The sequence below is a fragment of the Sitodiplosis mosellana genome, unplaced genomic scaffold, assembly GCF_009176505.1.
Source record: "Sitodiplosis mosellana isolate CC-2019 unplaced genomic scaffold, AAFC_SMos_1.0 Smas_scaffold_6197, whole genome shotgun sequence".
In the NCBI taxonomy this organism is placed as follows: domain Eukaryota; kingdom Metazoa; phylum Arthropoda; class Insecta; order Diptera; family Cecidomyiidae; genus Sitodiplosis; species Sitodiplosis mosellana.
Window position 1 is genome coordinate 257250 of NW_022601438.1, and position 17512 is coordinate 274761.

The window sequence follows — 17512 nt, forward strand, 5'->3', positions numbered from 1 at the left end:
GGTGGAATTTTCACAAGATTCAAAGTTATGGTAATGCTTGTTACGAGCTGTTTATATGTTTCCATCAGCGTACACCACACACACACTAAAACAAATCGGAAGTTTTATACATTTTTTATGTCAACCGTGTCAATTTTGTACTTTGAATTTTGGTGCAGCTAAATTTTCTATTTGACACACACACACACACACACACATAACGAAAAAGAGAAAAAAGACAAATTAGATCATACATTTTTTTTCGGTCGGTGACTGACTGATTAGTATGCGGAGCTCAATTGGATTTGATCGGCGTACATAAATAGGTAGTTGAAGTCCGTTTTTATTGAATCAATTAAATGCAAGCTTAAAAATGTGCCATGAATTTAATTTATTTAGGCAATCATTTAATCTCATTGCTTTGCAAATATTACAAATGCAAATGGCAACGAAAACTCGTCCTTTCTGTTCGTCAGTCAATCCACCATGGATTGCATTTAATTAGAAAACAATTAAAATTGTGTACATTTATGGGTCTGGTCGGCCTGTGCCAATGTCATCGAATGATGTGATGTAAACGCACAAGCCAGCGGCATGCCAACTGATCAAATTTAATTAATGTATTGAATGTTATATACAGTTCTTTTTCGCCCATTCTCTTCCAAGTTGTTCATAAGCATCGAGAAATTGGAGGAAGCAACAACACGAGAGAAACAAAAATTGTGATGGCACTTTGATATTATAGCGTTTCATTAGTATAGGGGCAACGTGTGCCACTGTTAACAACGTAACCGTTAAATGAATGTATACCCGTGCTTGGTACCCGTATACGCCGATCAAAGTGAATCTAATGATGATTTTCCCATCCCGAACAATGCAATGATGTGAACTGAAACTGTTTCAAATGCTCACACCGCTGACATTCGATTTGCTGATCGATGCAATGCGATTGATGTTTTTTTTTATTTCCTCGATAAACTAAAGTGTTTATTAATTTATTTAAATGATTGTTCATTTAAGCACATTTCTATCGTTGATTGAATAGGAATCTTGTTGACATGCCTGAAGCCCACAAAAATCATTACGATTGAATATTTCTGATTCAACGGCTGAGTCTTTGCAATACGGGAGTATTGAAATCGGACAACATCGAGTGGGTAATCAATGAATGACATTTAGCCATGTCGAACATTGAATATGGAATTTGTAAGTACAAGAACAAGACCAAACCGTTCGGTGTAAAATGTTTTCATATCAAATTGAAATTAAATTGACGATGATCAAACGGCCTGCATTTGCCAATCCGGTTGTTTGATGAGAAAATATTCCGGTATTAAATCTGAGAGATGTTGTGAAATTGGCTGCAGTCTATGTTTTTCCCAACATCAGTATAACTAAAAAAGTATCTGGATCTTTTGTCCGATTCGAGCGACTTTCTCACATTTCGATGTTTCACCGATTTGTCTCCCTTCTTTTTCTCATTGCAACGGCATTTGCAACTTCTATGCCCACTGATACTCAGTTCCGACACACAATTTCTCATGACGCAATTCCAATATATCCAAACAATGACTTCTCAAAGAACGTCGAAACATTAACGAATGCATACACACACAAGAAGCCAAATTATACCGTTGGCCGTGTGAGCACGTGAAAAGAGGGAGCCAAATATTAAAAGAATTGATATCGCGACCCTCAATCAAGTGGTGTGTTTTGATTGAATTTCCATGCGAGAGCATTTTGCATGTCGTTTACGCTTACCTGAGGCTCAAAGGTGAACGGCAATTCTTTACGATTTCCAGCAGAATTATTTTTTTATCCGGCAGCTACACATCTCTCATTCGTTTGAGACGCAACAGTTTTCCCAGAGCCGAAACATCCGATTTCTTCCCTTCAGTTAATCGACGATAAAGTTAAATACGCACTGTTACACGCTACGCATTTCACCCTGTTCATCTTAACAAACAATACGGATTCTGTTTTCTCTCTCTCTCTCTCTTTTGTTTGCTCGCTGCATTTTGCCCGTTACAAGTTCTCAATATACGCATCTTAAATCACTGCATCTCGGACGGTTGCTTGAAATTGCGCATTACAAATCAAGCGAACCGATGTAAAGGCAAATGCATTCACCGTAGATTATTCAAAGATTCTTTATGCGCAAAAAGTAAAAAAAAAAACCGGCAAGAAACGAAGGGAGAAACAGAGATGAGAAGAATTTTTGTTTCGCTTTTCTTTTGTTGTTCTAAAAGACGAAGGGTTCGTGCGTAAAAATGTGCATAAGGCATTGCGTATGCTTTAGTTCATAGTTCACCAGCCCGAACCGGTATATATCAGTATGTGAAACGTAAATGTAAACAATAGTAACAAAAGGGAATGCCATCAAAGTAAAATTCAGTGGTTTTACAATTGAATGTTGTTGCTGTTGCTGTTGCTGTTGCTGTTGCCTGTTGCCTGTTGCAGCAAAAGAGGGGGAACGGTAACTACGTTGTGGTTCTCAGCATATGGTATAATGTGTGCATAGGCGTTTCGGTGTATGAATATGAAGAAACAGGATCGCTTTACAGTGGGTTTGTATTTTCAAATAAACATACTTTAACGCACTCACACACGTACAAGATACGTTGAACATTGTCGATCCCAGTGCGACTATATAAGCCGTGCACAGTTTGAGATCAACGATCATTGATAGTAAGTTTGTGCAACGGAGAACATCGTCGTTGCCATCGTGATTCGATGGCGATGTCACACCATTCGAAAATGTGTGCAAATCGACCATAAAATCAAACGAAAACGATTCAATCGTTTCAACAACAACAACAACAACAACACACCAATTTATATTTACCACCCACGAGTGCGAAATCAGTTTGTGAATAGTTGTGATTTAAATTTGAAAAATTTGTTTTAAGCAACAAAAGGAAAATTTATCAACAATGAAAAATTCCGGAAAATCAATCGATTCACGTTGCCAGTTCGATGTGAATCAAAATCAATTTCGTTGTGATCGTAAATAAAACTGCAGTCATCATTACAAAAAAATAACACGAATGGTAAGTGTTGCATTTGAATTATTCTGATTTGAGCCGTTAATCAATGGACAATTCGTTGCTGTTATACAGAGTTCAGTTTTGGCGCGAACGTTCAATTCAAACTCAATTTGAATTGTGGCAGTTCCTTGAAAGCAAATGGCATATTCATTGCTTTTTTTATGTTTGAAAACCACAATGAAACATTTCTTATGATTATGCCTTTTTCGAATGGTCGATCCTTACGATTCCGAGCAAGTAAAACGCATGATACCATCTGCTGTTGACACACAAAAAAAAACAAAAGAATGATTCATGTAATTAATATGTCGCAGTTGTGTCTTCGTTGCATTCCAAAACAAGGCCAGATCGAATATTAGTACAATTATTTTCCGATGTGTTCAAACACACACAAATTATCATAAAATCGATGAATGTTCTTTTCTCATTTTTTACCATGTCTATCACCTGTCAATCAGTTGGTTTTTCCATTGAAATTATTCCCGTTTTCTGTTCGAATATTTTTATATTCGAATCCAATGAGGCTGAGTAGTAACAAACAAAACAAAAATATTGTGTTATAATGTCGAATAACGTACATCGACCAACTGCGTTGCATACATATTGGACATCGTCGATTAAATACGGGAGCCAATAAGTCAGATGTTTCATACTCACCCCGTAATAACGCTTATTCGTCTTTCCACGATTCTTCTTTGGTGTCTTGAGACCAATTCTTCGCACGACTTTTTATTCGATGCATTACTCCAGGTGTGTTGAATTCGTTTGTGATAAAACCAGAAGAGGCTATTCGAATGTGGCGTAATAACGATAAAAACCGCATCAGCGCCAACAAATCTTGTCGGCAATAAAAAAAATCGGATTAGTACGTGCGTTGTTTTGTCGGTCGTCTCTCTCCATTTAAACGCTGTTTCCGTTATGGTTTATTTGCAGCCGTTGCTTCCGCCATATACCCTTGTCAAATTGCTCTCATTCACGCTTCTTCGTGATTCTTGCAATTTTCTTCATTTTTTGAAAGTGTCCAACATTTACACCGGAAAAAAAATACGGCCAATTTAAAATACGGGCTGTGAAAAACCCTTTATACGTTATTTGATTATCCTTCTTAAGAAATATTCAATTTTGTCACAAAACTGACCCAGAACCAAGAAAGAAAAAAAAACAAGAAAGAAAGATAAAGACGCTCTTTTGGCGTCGGTCGAATTGCTTGATCTTCGGATGAATCCGGGTGTGACAGTTTTCACTCTAAATACCTTAACGAAATTTTTTGCATTTCCTAACGGCTCGGCAGTTACTTCTTTTTTGGCTCAACGCTAAATTTCTATGCATCTCCACGTAAAGGAATTCATTTACAAGCACTATGTAAATGAAGGAAAAGGAGATATAATGGATGAGATTAAGATTGAAATTATGTTAATTAAGGAAATCACAAAATCTCGACCCGATTCATCGTGTGTCACATTGAGCCTTGCTGTTTCTGAATGTGTGTAATATACCAATGACCTCTTTGTTATCGCAGCACGATGTCGTCCACTTTTCGACGCTTTTTTTTTATCCTTTTGAGCTCTTGAGGCAGTACGAAAAAAAATGTGAAGTAAATTCACTCTCGCATCGCCGCTTTCGAGCGGAAGAAAGCGTTTCGGACACAACGAAAGAGTATATAGACAAATCCACGTTTGCATTTTTCATAGTGATTCCTTTTTTCTTCTTCTTCACATTTTCGTTTTATTCTCACAGCTCATAAATTTGGACGATGAACGTATACCTGTTCTACATAAAAATTATGGTTTTATTTCAATTTGTCGTTTCATTTCTCTCTCTCTCTTTCTCTCTCTTTTTCTCTCTCTCTCTCTGTGTGTGTGTTGAGTGCCAAAAGCATTTCTCTCTCAATTTTCGCTGCGTGAGCCGGATGATGTGGGCAAGAATAAAAAGACAGAAGACGAGATAATGAGATAAAGGACATTGAATCGTCCGGATTATTATACGGACACTGTAAAAGCGTTCGTTATTTTCCATTTGAATTGTTTCTACTTATGTATTCAACGAAGATGCCATCGAATATAAAACTTATCAAAAGATAGCCATTATCGTTTTCTATCCACTCGATGGAGATAGCGCCTCAACTGTTTTTTCTTCTTCTTCTTCTTCGGATCTCCCGCTTTCCGCAATATTTGTCCGCCTTCCAACTCGCTATTGGTGTATATCAATGATACGTCGAACTTGGCACAAAACATAGTAAAATGCAATCGTGTACGTGAAAATGACGGTACTCATCAAGTATGATTCGGTTTTCGATTCAATGCAACGATTGAATTCAGCATGAAAGGTGTATGCAATAAATATGAGTTTATCTTTCCACTACACACGACAAAAATGAGGTCATCGGGCAATACGAAAGAGAGCTCTGATATTCAAATCTGCCGCCAGCAATGATCTTTACGTGCGATTCAAAATGCCATCATTGTGTAACACATCGCAAATGATAACGAGCAGATGAAAGTGGTGGCAGTTCACTTCCCTTCGCTCCTGCTCCATCCTACATCTTCCTATCTCTCTCTCAATCTCAATATCTCTGCTGCATTCGAACGTGTGTTGATTTCAATGCCCGAAATGAAAAACAAGCATGGGACTGGGATTTTTCCAGATATCACATAACCATTACCATTCCGATGATGATGTCCGTTGAGCAAAATTATGGATGCGAAATTACCGACGAGCCTCATAACAAAAAAACCCACTTCATTTGATAATGCATCTCATCTAGTGGAGGACATATATTCGGCCAACCGGAGAGTGTCATCGTTTTACTGAAACGAATGCATACACTAATAGAGAGGAACTTCTCAATATATTTATGAAGTTTATCAGATTTATTTATTCTCAATGGTGAACATCCATCGGGCAGAAAAAAATCGGTGTTCAAATTTTTCCACCATTTCTGTTCGCCTTTTTTTCGCCTATGCTCCATCAACGAGTATGCGGTCATTCCCATTTTATATACTACATAAAAAAAAATTGTCGTAATTCCATCCGCCACTCTCATGGAATTTTTCAAGCAAAATGTTCATAAAAATACGTTCGAACTGCTACTGCTGCTGTTGCCGCATCATCGAAACCCTGACTCGTTTTCTGGTTTCGTTCATTGCATTTGACCAGAAACTATTTTTGTGCCGGCAAATCCTATTAATGCATATCATTCGAAGTACGAGTGGAGCATTTTGTGCACACATAAACATGTTCCGGGGCAAGCACAAACAAACGAACGCAAGAAATCGATGAAACCAAAGCGCATTTTTTTACTCTCATTGGGCATGAGGGCTCTGAGCCGTTCCTGTTCTTTTTTTTCTTCTATTTTTGTTTTAAAGAGCATTCATTTTTATTTGTTTCAATAAAGCTCAACAAACGCTCAGATTCGCAATGTGTACACACTACATAGCATAGAGAATGCATGTATACGATATAATAGCTTTTCCAATAGCCTTTAGCGCACTTTGATATGGTTTTTTTCCTCCGTTCATTCGTTCGATTCCTCACTCTAAATACCGTTTGCTTCATGATCATTTCACTCACTATATTCGAGAGCGCTTTTCGAAGCGACCACGCTTTTTTATTCACTCGCAATTTCCGCATGCACATGCCGATGTCACACTCTTTAATGGTAAGCTACATCAACTGTTTGCGCTTTTTCAATGAAAACACAAACGAAACGCCACCTTCAATCCAGAAAATATGTGATAAATGTTCAAGCGCAAAAGGAAGAAAAAAAAAACTGTGCAATATACACAGACATACACATTTTATCAAAAAGTGATGACAGGCTGATGACCTTCCCTATCCCATTCATGTGGCTTTTTTTCTCGTTGGTCACATATGTATATGCATTACGATGCGATCCCAAAATTACTATAGCCAATTCGAATCGGATTTGAAACGGTTCGAATGGTCATCCAACAACCAAAATCCCGTTTCTATCACAAAAATGCAATCATTCGACATGAAACGATTTCGAAATAACAAATTTCGTTTTTCGCTACATAACTAGAATGGCAGAATGGTAGAGAGAAAGAGAGATTCACGAGGGAGAGAAATCGATTTGGTTTCGCGTTGTTAGATTAGTGAATTATACGATTTTGTGCCAGTTTTTCGCTTTGAAGTCCATGCGCAACGAATAAAAGTACACGATGAAAAAGAGTCCGGGAGTGCATTTCAACTGATAAATCGTTCATAATTTATTGCGAAAATATGGGGCCTTTAGCAAATTAGTCCGATTAAACCAGAGAGCGAGAGAGAGAGAGAGAGAAAAAAAATTCGTCAGCGTTGCCATTGGCATATCGCAGGCATTCAGCACGTGGCCACCACATTTCAAACGTCGAACAATTAATTTCACAATAATAAATGGCCAAAGATAGAGAGATTAAAGCCAATTTATACCAATCACATTCATTCGCTTTATATGTTTATTCATATATGGAATGAAACTCACAACTCTATCGTTCAATTTGGTATCTAAGCTAACAACTTTTTTTTTGTTTCTATTTAATTACAGACGAATCAACGGAAAAACGACACCATTCGCAAAATTGAAAATTTAAAAAAACACATTATCAAACATCATGAAGTTGATGACTTGTAAACATCACAACACAAGTCCTTTTCGACGGAAAGTTGAAGTTAGGATCTTCAGATCAAATCACTGCAAACGATATCAATTCGGCGTAGAAATGAAATCATCATTGTTACTCACAAAAAGATGTAGTCATTATTGCATCTGCTTCGACTGATGATAACTTAAGAGCAAAAATTACGGCGGGTCTGTTTTCTTTTTCTATTCACATTTGCGCCAACGTGAGAATGCAAACATCTTTAAAAAATGTCCGTTCCATTCGAAAAGAAAGACATTTTCGGCAAACAAAACGGAATCTAGATAGATAAACGTGATGAAATAGAATCAAAAATGAAACGATCAAACAAAATTTAAGTCTCGTATGGGGATTTCGTGTGATTTCTATGTGAACCAACGCGGATACATTTTGACTTTGAAGGCTCAATTGGAACAAACAGAAAAAAAATGATGAAGATTATCACATTCGGCGAAACTAGCAGCAAATGCTCAATAAATCAGGAGAGAAAAAAAACAGTTCAATGATTCCGCTTTTCGACAGCCAATAGCAGCAACTGAGAATATAAATCAAAAAATGCCCACAAACAAACAACCAAAGAGAAGAAAAAAAACAGACACACACACACACACACACACTGGAATCCTTCAGTTCACATCAATCCTGGGCAATCAACACCACACAGTCCGAACGATGATTGTAAGATACGGATATGCGTGCGGTTACAGCATTGTCGCGTGTGAATTCGTTAGATACATCGGCATACGAAATTCGAATTACCAATCTACTGAGATGGCATCAAAGCGCAATCTATCATCGAAACCGTCTTTGTAGTCAGTCATCAATACACCGATCAAATCACACACGAATCCGGCCATCCATCTAAACATAAAACGTGACGAATACGTCTTTTTTTCTGCTGAGAGTGGAAAACAAAGAAAAATACACTTTCCTCCCCCCCCCTCTCGAAGACAGCATCAGCAACCAACTCGTTCAAATGTAATGTCATCATTTGCACCAACCACCAATTTGAAGAGGCAACCGACAAAAGAAAAACAGAGCATAAAAATCGACATTCGCAAGCATCCAATGAAAATCAAAATCTTACGCCAAAAAAAAAAATCACACTATTGAACACATTGTTCAAAAGATACGATACCACAAATCTAACCGAAACTCCGAAGAAGACACAAAAAACAAACAAACAAATGAGACCATCCGAAAGAAAGCGCACATTGAATGGAATTCCGTTTGTTATGATTACCCGCAGTGCGACACTGTCAAAAAATACGCTAGACAAAATGACGAATAGAATTTTTTTATGCTCTTTTATCCGATGCCGATAAGCATACGCGTTACGTTTGTCTCCTCTTCGCGATCGCAGTTCCCAATGGTATGGATTTGTACGAGAATGTGCAAATGCATTTGAATACAGCAAAAGGAAGCGAGAGAGTGAGAGTGAGAAATAGCATGAACACAAAGCGGCACAGATCAGCAACTAAAGCCAAAGCAAACTAGAACCAACACAATCATCAACCACAACAACAAATAGAATTAATAAACTTGCGAACAAAGTAAGCGCGAAACGGTGAAATAAGCATGTTGCTGATATTGTGCCGCCAATCATGATGATGACGACGACGACGGCGGTGTTAACACGAGACGAAGAACATCGAGTCGACGGCGATGACGACGACGGCAACGAAACTGTTTGTGATTTTTTCTCCATAAAACACAATTTAACACTCGCATCACAGCTTTTCAAAACAGTCGAGTACAATTGTGCGCTTTGCTTAAGCAAACGTTCAAATCAAATGCAAATGCATTTGTGCATCCGGTTCAAAGCATTTTTTCGCAAAGCTAAATTGCGGCGCGCTCGCATACAACCAGCCAGCCACATCACACACTCACCACGTCATGCCACAACCGCAACGGCGTACTATTTTTTCCGGCTTTCCTTTGCATTCCACATTGCGAACAATCACGACAGAGTGAAAACTTTGCGAAAGCATTCGAACAAATAATAACACCAAACAGATGAAGAAAAAAAAAGAACCAACAAACACACACACAGACACACAAAATAGCGATAGCAGCTTCAATTTGGCGGCAGAGAGGCAACAGGAGACGAACATACACAGAGAGAGAGAGAGAGAGAGAGAGAGAGAGAGAGAGAGAGAGAGCGAGAGAGAGAGAAAGAAAGATAGAGTTTCAGATCCACATTTAGCCATGTTCTGTGCAAATGTTGATATTCATATATTTTTTCTTTGGAAAATGCACCACTGTTCTGCAAAACATCAAAAACACCATCAGGATGAAAACAGAGGAAGAGAAAAGGCCCACTGAAAACTTTCGAGTTCATTTTGATTTTTAAAATAAAAAAAGCGACATCCAAAACACAAAAATCAAGTCACAACTTCTAACAATCACAACACCTCGCACAACGCACGCACACACACACACACACACATCCGCATTAATTTAGACGCTTGCTCACGAACACGGTTTGTTATTTCAACTCTTAATTTTCATTTTCAATCAGTAAATTGTTTGCACTCGTTTTTCGTTCATTTTTTTCTTTTCGGCTTTTTATTTCGATTCATTCAAAATGTTAAATTCATCGCTTTTTTTTGTTCTCGATTACTTTTTTTCCATCTTTTTTGTTGTTGTTGTTGTTGTTGTTGCCGCCTCTTTTGGCACACGCAATGCATCCTCGAACTGCCGAACGAAAAAAAAATATATCAATGAATTTGCCAAAATTGTGTTTTTGTTTAAAAATAAAAAACAAATCACAAGAAAAAAAGAAGAAATTGAAATTGACTTTGCATACACCGCCACCACCATTATCTGGATATACCAAAAATGAGCATTTTTCTATCCAAACGATCAAAGAATCAGAATGAGATGAGAATTTTAAATTATCATTTTGTTTTTACTTTGGCATTCATTTCAAAAAGGATCCACTCACATTTACTCTATTAACCCTAATTTCTATTAATACTTCTTTTTAAATTTCTGTCTAGTTTTAAGCAGTTTTCTTCATTTTTGCCCTTCTAGTTTAATGTTTTTTTTTCGTGTGCTTAGATTTAGGGTTTTTCTTCCTTCATGGAATAGGCTTTGAGTGAACAGCAAAATGAATAGGGATTGATGAGCGTGAAAACGAGCGAGAGAGAGAGAGAGAGAGAGAGAGAGAGAGAGAGAAAGGGAGAAATAGAGTGCATGTTAAATAACAATACGTAATAAATTTGGAAAATAGCATGATTCACACTAACCAAACCAAACCAATATACAACAATCAATAATGAAAAATGTTTGGCTTGAAAAAAAGAAAAAATCGTGTGAACACGATCGAAAAAAGAACAAACACACACACACATTCAGCGTGCATACCAAATGCCAGCACGTAAATATTTGGAAATCAATGATGGTCAGTTGTTATTGTTAATCATTCAAGTTGTTAAGTTGTTGTCATTGTTGAATCAATCTGTTATCGAATTTTATTGTTACTCGTTACAATGTTACCCCATGTTGTTGATTGTTCTTTGTTTGAAAAATTCTCTGTTTTGCATGTTTGTTAATGTTATTGAATATGCAGTTAAAATTGAAATCGAGAGTATCCAATTGCGTACGCGAATCTGTTAAATTTTCTTGTTTTGTTTTCTGCTCGTTATTGTTATTGCATCGTTTCGGTTTTTGTTGAAGTTCATTGTTAAAATCCAATTGTTGAAATTGTTAACTTTTGTTTTGTTTGTTGTTAAATTCATCAACCTTTATTATGATGTTATCCTGTTGGCCCCATCGCCAGAAAAGACAATTGCAAAAAAATTCCAAATCCAAATTTTGTTATGAATCATTTTCGTTTTCTGTTATTTTGTTGCCGTTTATCGTTTATGTTTTTCATTAAGTTAAACGAATAATTGAGCCAGCCATTTAATTGACACTCAATTACTAAATTACTATCGATAATTAATTTTCTACTTTTAGTTTTGGCTTACGTTTTTTTTCCCTTCAATTCAAATTCAATTCTTAATATTTTTTTCTTTTCTTTCCGTATCGAACCAAAAACAAAACTCCCATAAATATCCTAAATTAAGGTTTCTGATCTAGAATTAGGCATTCAAAAATGGCTGTTTCTCTAAATCTAAAATATTCTCAAAAAATTTCTTGTTTCCTGACTCAATTAGACGAATAACGTTTAAATCAGGGCAAAACAACATCTAAATTTTTTCTTTCTTAAGTATTCAAAATTTTCCCATTTTCCAAAACAAATCCCAAGTTTTTCTTAAGTTGTAATTTCGGTTCCTTATTAAGTTTACGTTTGTTTCGGTTTAAATTGTTTTCTGTTTAATTTCATTGTTTTCGTTATTGATTTCGTTTTTGTTTTGTTTTGTTTTGTTTTGTTTGAATCCAATGAAAAATGAGCTTTTTCGTAATATTGGCATAGCTCTCCTTGAGGAGTTTGCTATGGCACTGCTATGTACTCGGTTTCGGTGTTGGATTTATTGTTAATTGTTCGAGAAATACACACACCTGAAATTTGATCGGGAATGCCTAGCCCGAATTACATGCCGTTCATATTACGACAGACTTCATTTGCTTGTTATTCGTTGATTTTGTGTTATTTTTTCTGTTTTGTTTTTGTTTTTCTTCCTCTTCTGTTCCAATCTTTCTGTTACTGTTTTCCTCGTTTCGTTTTTGTTGCACATGGAGAAAAAAAGTGACATGGAAAATTTTTGCAATTGTGTTTCCAGGACGATTTGCTCGAAATGTTCACTGTTGACGAGTTGAATCTGTCTGGAGATCATCATAGTATGGCTCATTCCGTTGTAATTACATCGATTTCAATTGTTAACGCTGTTTTGTTTTGTTTTGTTGAAATGTTGTTTAAGTTTTTCCATATTGATAATTGTGTTAAGTTTGATGTTTCTTCTGTTGAGCTCTGTTTCTATAATGAACATTCACCACCAACGTTCATTCACCAGAGCATTTGTTTGGAAAAAAAAGAAAAAAATTGAAAAAAAAAAATCAAAAAATCAGTTAACAAAAATTCAAAGAGATTCACATTTGGTTTAAATACCATACATCTCCATGTAATCCAACACATAACGCTCGTTCTTCGGATGGAAATGTTGACGATTCAAAATTAGCGATAAACTTTTACCAGTGTTTGAAAAGCACAACGAATATCCACCATATTCAGAGCTCATTTCAATTGACTTATGCAGTGTGTAAGCAAAACAAGCACTTTCGTATGCTTGTGCATTGGTTGTTTGTTATGCGTGCGTCTTATAATGTCTTGACTTGAATTGGTTTCTGGAATCGTTAGTGAGTTTTAATGAGTTAATAGTACTTCATAGTTTCTTTCCATCTTTTGCTTCAAAATTTTCATTTATCTTGATAATTAATGTTAAGCTCTTCTTCACTTTGATTTCATTTCTTTCTATCTTTGATATACTGCTGTTTTTTCGTTTGATATAATTCTTGTTAGTTTGAGTGTGCGTGAGTGCGTTTTTCTATCTATATCTACAAATTTTAAGCTTTAATTCACATTTACCTAGGTTTATGTCATTTTACTCATATTGAATTTCATTAAAATATTCTTTAGCTCTATATTAGCCTTAAGTCAATCGCGTGAGATCCTCTTGAGAAATGATATTTTGTTTTCGAAGAAGAAAAAAACGAAATTCATATTTTGCTACAGAACATTCAGAATCATTGCACTGGAAAACCAAACAACAACCAAATTACTGACATCGAATTGTGTGTAAACAAAGCCATTACGCATATGTTTGATATCATGAGGAAAAATAAAGCTCATTTGGTTCGACTCATTTTATTCTTCGGTTTAGGATAGCAAAAATGCTCATTCAAAAAGTTCCGTGTACAGTAAACAATTGGTAAAAAAAGAGATTCATTCGATGCCACATATACAACCAATGTAAGAATTCAAAACAAAAATTAAAATTATTTCGCAGTCTCGATGCAAAACGTGCCGAAACGTGCATAAACAACGACAAAAGCCCACAAAAGAGATTTAAACGATTGAAATGATACAACCGTTGTGTTGCAAGCGCTAGAAATTCGGATGCATACGTTTAAACAATAGCTTTATTCAATGATTCGATCCATTCATTTTGGAAATAATTGGCATTTATCAATCTAACTGGCTTGAATGAAAAACAAAAAGTAAAAACACCAAAAAATTATTGCATAAGCACTAACCCCAAACATTGTATATATATTAACAAAAACCAATTATGTACAAAGTTTTGAACAAAGTGAAGAAAAAAAACATAACATTTCGGCTAGAAATAACCCAAAAACGATGAAATCAAATTCAAATGCAAAATTCTAAGTCCAACATCGAATAACCATTAAGGATACTGGAATAAAACTGCGTTCGAAAAAAAAGTACTCCATAAAAAAGAGGAAGAAAAAAACAAGAAAGTGTTGCACAATCGCTTACCACATTGAAATTTCGAATAATTTGAAATTCGAAGAGAGAAAGAGAGACGCAACCAATAATTGTTATTTAGTTTTTGTAAGTGTTATCTTGTTGTTGCACAATACAATGTTGACTAGTCTGTAAGGTGGCAGAGCTAGCTCTGCCAAACGAAACATTGTTATTTAGTTTAGTAAGGTTGTACATGAAAATCTTCCGTTTTTTTTTAAACAAATTATTCATGATATGCATTTCAAAGCAACGAAACCAATTATCGACCATATTTTCTGTTCTCTCTGTATCATTTGGAAAGTTTCTTTTATGTCATTTACTTCCATTATTTTTCTCATTCATTTCATTATCATTTTATTTTCTTTTTTTCGTTTTGACATTCTATCCGTTTCGCGACAAATTGGCATTATCATTTTGTAAATTAACTTTAATAATTTTATGTTTATCATTATTATTTTGTATCAGTTCGACTCGTTTTGTTCAAACAAGAGAATTACCATTTCCCGAAGCAAAATTCTATTTTCTTCTGATTTTCTGTTTATAATGTTAAAAATTTGCATGTTCGATTATGGCTCTGAAGAAAGGCACAAACGGAGATTTTCGTTGAACAAATTTTGTTTTTATTGTTGTCGTTAAGTTGTTTTTCTTCTGTTTTTGTTTTTGTTTTTGTTAAAATTGAAAATGCATTGTTATTTGTTGAATTAAAAAAAAAAATTGTTACACATTGTTAAGTTTTGAAAGCGCGACTGGCAATGTTGTGCGATTGAAGCATTCGACCAAATGCATTCAATGCAACATTCAGTCGTGCGATTCGATGACAAAAAAAAGTACCATCCAACGTCACGGATCGAAGACAACGATGCAAAATATGGCCACGCGACACGAAAGCAATTTAAACATCCAAACTGACCACATCTAGAATATTTTGCGCCGTTTCGTGTGGCAATATTGTTGCGTTCAAACACCATCAAATTGATTTCCACGCATTTTTTCAAGCAAACAAATAAATAAATGCTTAAGCATCAATAAAATAAGAAAAAAAAACATCCGCCAAAAACATCGAAAAAGTAAAAAAAAGGGAAGTTACACACACACAACTCGAACCAAAGGGATGAATAACGAAAAAAACAACAACAACAACTACAACGAAATTATCATTGTGCTGCACGTTTACAATCCAGCCACACAATGTCTCGACACAATTTCCAACACAATGAACCGACACACCCAAGTGCCTTTGTTAACCATTTCATTGGAAATTCACATTTCTTCGCAAAACAACGAATTAAAATAAACGGGTTTGAATTACATTTGTGAATCATGAGCGAACAACAACAATGCGGCATCAACTCGCAGAAGAAGAAAAAATCATGTAAACCGCAAAAACAGGAAGAAAATGAGATGAAAATTAAAATGGAATAAAGTGAAAAAAAACATCCCTTCATCGAACCATCCATTTGTTTCGGCGAACAGATGGAAAGAGACAAAGTCAACATCTAACGGAAACTGAACGTATCGAAGTTTCTGAAAGATGATGTCAAAGAGAAACGAAACAAAGAAGAAGACACACAAAACATCAACCAACTAAAATCGATCATGTCGAGAGAGAAAGATGAGAAAAAAATGTGCTCCATGAGAAAAAAAAAATGTAGCAATGTAATTCAATGAAATCGCTCTCAATCTCTCCAACTTTTTTCTAGAGCCGGTCATTAGGCAAACATGATTTAGTATGCCATGCAAGCGCTTTTCATTAAATCTTGATGAACTTTGATTCAAATTGATGTTGAAGTCGGAAATGAAAATTGCGCCCCGCTTCCAATATTCACATGACATCGAACGGGACTGCCACGGCAGTAACATACCAACGAAAAAAAAATCATGCATTATTTTCTGCTGCGTCAGAAAATTTGACCAAAACGAGAAAGAAAGAAACCATCAATACCAAAAGATGCTACCGACGACAAATACACACACAAATACGAACAGAAATAGAACATCGTCGATAGCATTGGCGCAAAGTCAAATTTCCAAATTTAAACAAATAACCAAACAAAAAAAAATACACATGCGATTTCCAGGAAAATCACACAAAACTTTCTATCGCATTCAAAATTTATGTTTCGTTTGAGCATATATTCATTTGGACAGAATATCACCGATATACAATCCAGCCGAATCACAAATTTTCAACATCAACACATTTTATTCAACACAATTCCGGCATTTCCATCCTGAATTCATGGACGGAATAGAAGGTTTTGGACAGTTATAAATTAATTTACGAATTACCATCAACACGTAAGCATTTAAGCTAAACGACAAAATGTTAATGAACTACATACATACATTTAAATTTACCAACAACATCAGAGAAAAAAAGTAAACGTTTAAGCAAAAAACGAACAAACAAACAAACAAAAAACATTGTATAAGCACATTCTGTAATCATGTTTAGGGCCCGCTCAAACACTGTACAAAAACACATTCGAACAAGTATGTCCACAAAACTCAAATAAATTATAAATGCGAAAACGAACGCAAATTGTCTTCAGTTGTTTCATTTTGTTTTCCTGCATTTTACACACAGAGGGAGAGAGGGAGATAGTTTTACAGGCACACCACACTGGATATGGGGTTAAATGCTAATTAAAATCAATTAGACGACGACACATGCTGTAGAGAGGATAGTGATGATTGGAAGGTAAAGGTAATCAAGGCTAACATTTCCATTCGCAATTTCCACATAATGTCCACAATTTTCGTCTGGCACACATCAAATTGACCAGATAACCAAAAAGCGAGCAATCAATGCCGATTATTTGCGGTCTCAACGATATCATCTTTCGGCATCTGATCCATTCATCTATTCCTTCGTCTCATTCTCTGTCATTCTCTTTCTATCTGTATGCCAATTAGATGCGGTGACGAAAACGTTTCGTCTAAATTCCGGCCAAATTGATTCTGTGTTAAAGGTGAGAAGCATAAAGTGGGCGAAGAATCGGCTGGTAGAAGAAAAAAAAACAAACAAACACACACACATACTGCGCTGAACCAAAGCGGAAAACCTCTCGAACGTATCGATTTTTCCGCATTTTATGCTCACAGAAATTCGAGCCTTTGCGAATACTTGAAAGCATTTCTATGGGTTTTATCGTGTTTGTATGTTAATGGGTCGTATCGAACGTACAGACAGAAACCAAACAATTCGCTGCTGCTGTCAGCAAAAATTGGAAAACTCAACGCTTGATTTTCCGTGCTTCTTTTTTCCGCATTTAATAGATAAGAGAATGGAAAATACACAAATAGACACACGCACATAACACGAAAATAATACAGGCACAGAAGAAGAAAACAAAAAAATACCCAACCATCGACATATTTATTTCATTCAATTGATTTTCCTAATTTGCGAC

The 17512-nt window shown here is 35.8% G+C and overlaps 1 long non-coding RNA gene across 1 annotated transcript; it reads left to right on the forward strand.

The window, feature by feature from the left end:
* Nucleotides 1-2656: 2656 nt before the first annotated feature.
* On the forward strand, nucleotides 2657-16646 carry LOC129577479 (uncharacterized). Its single transcript, XR_008689006.1, has 2 exons — nucleotides 2657-3029; nucleotides 7573-16646. It is a non-coding gene; the product is annotated as an uncharacterized LOC129577479 (long non-coding RNA).
* The last annotated feature ends 866 nt before the right edge of the window (nucleotides 16647-17512 follow it).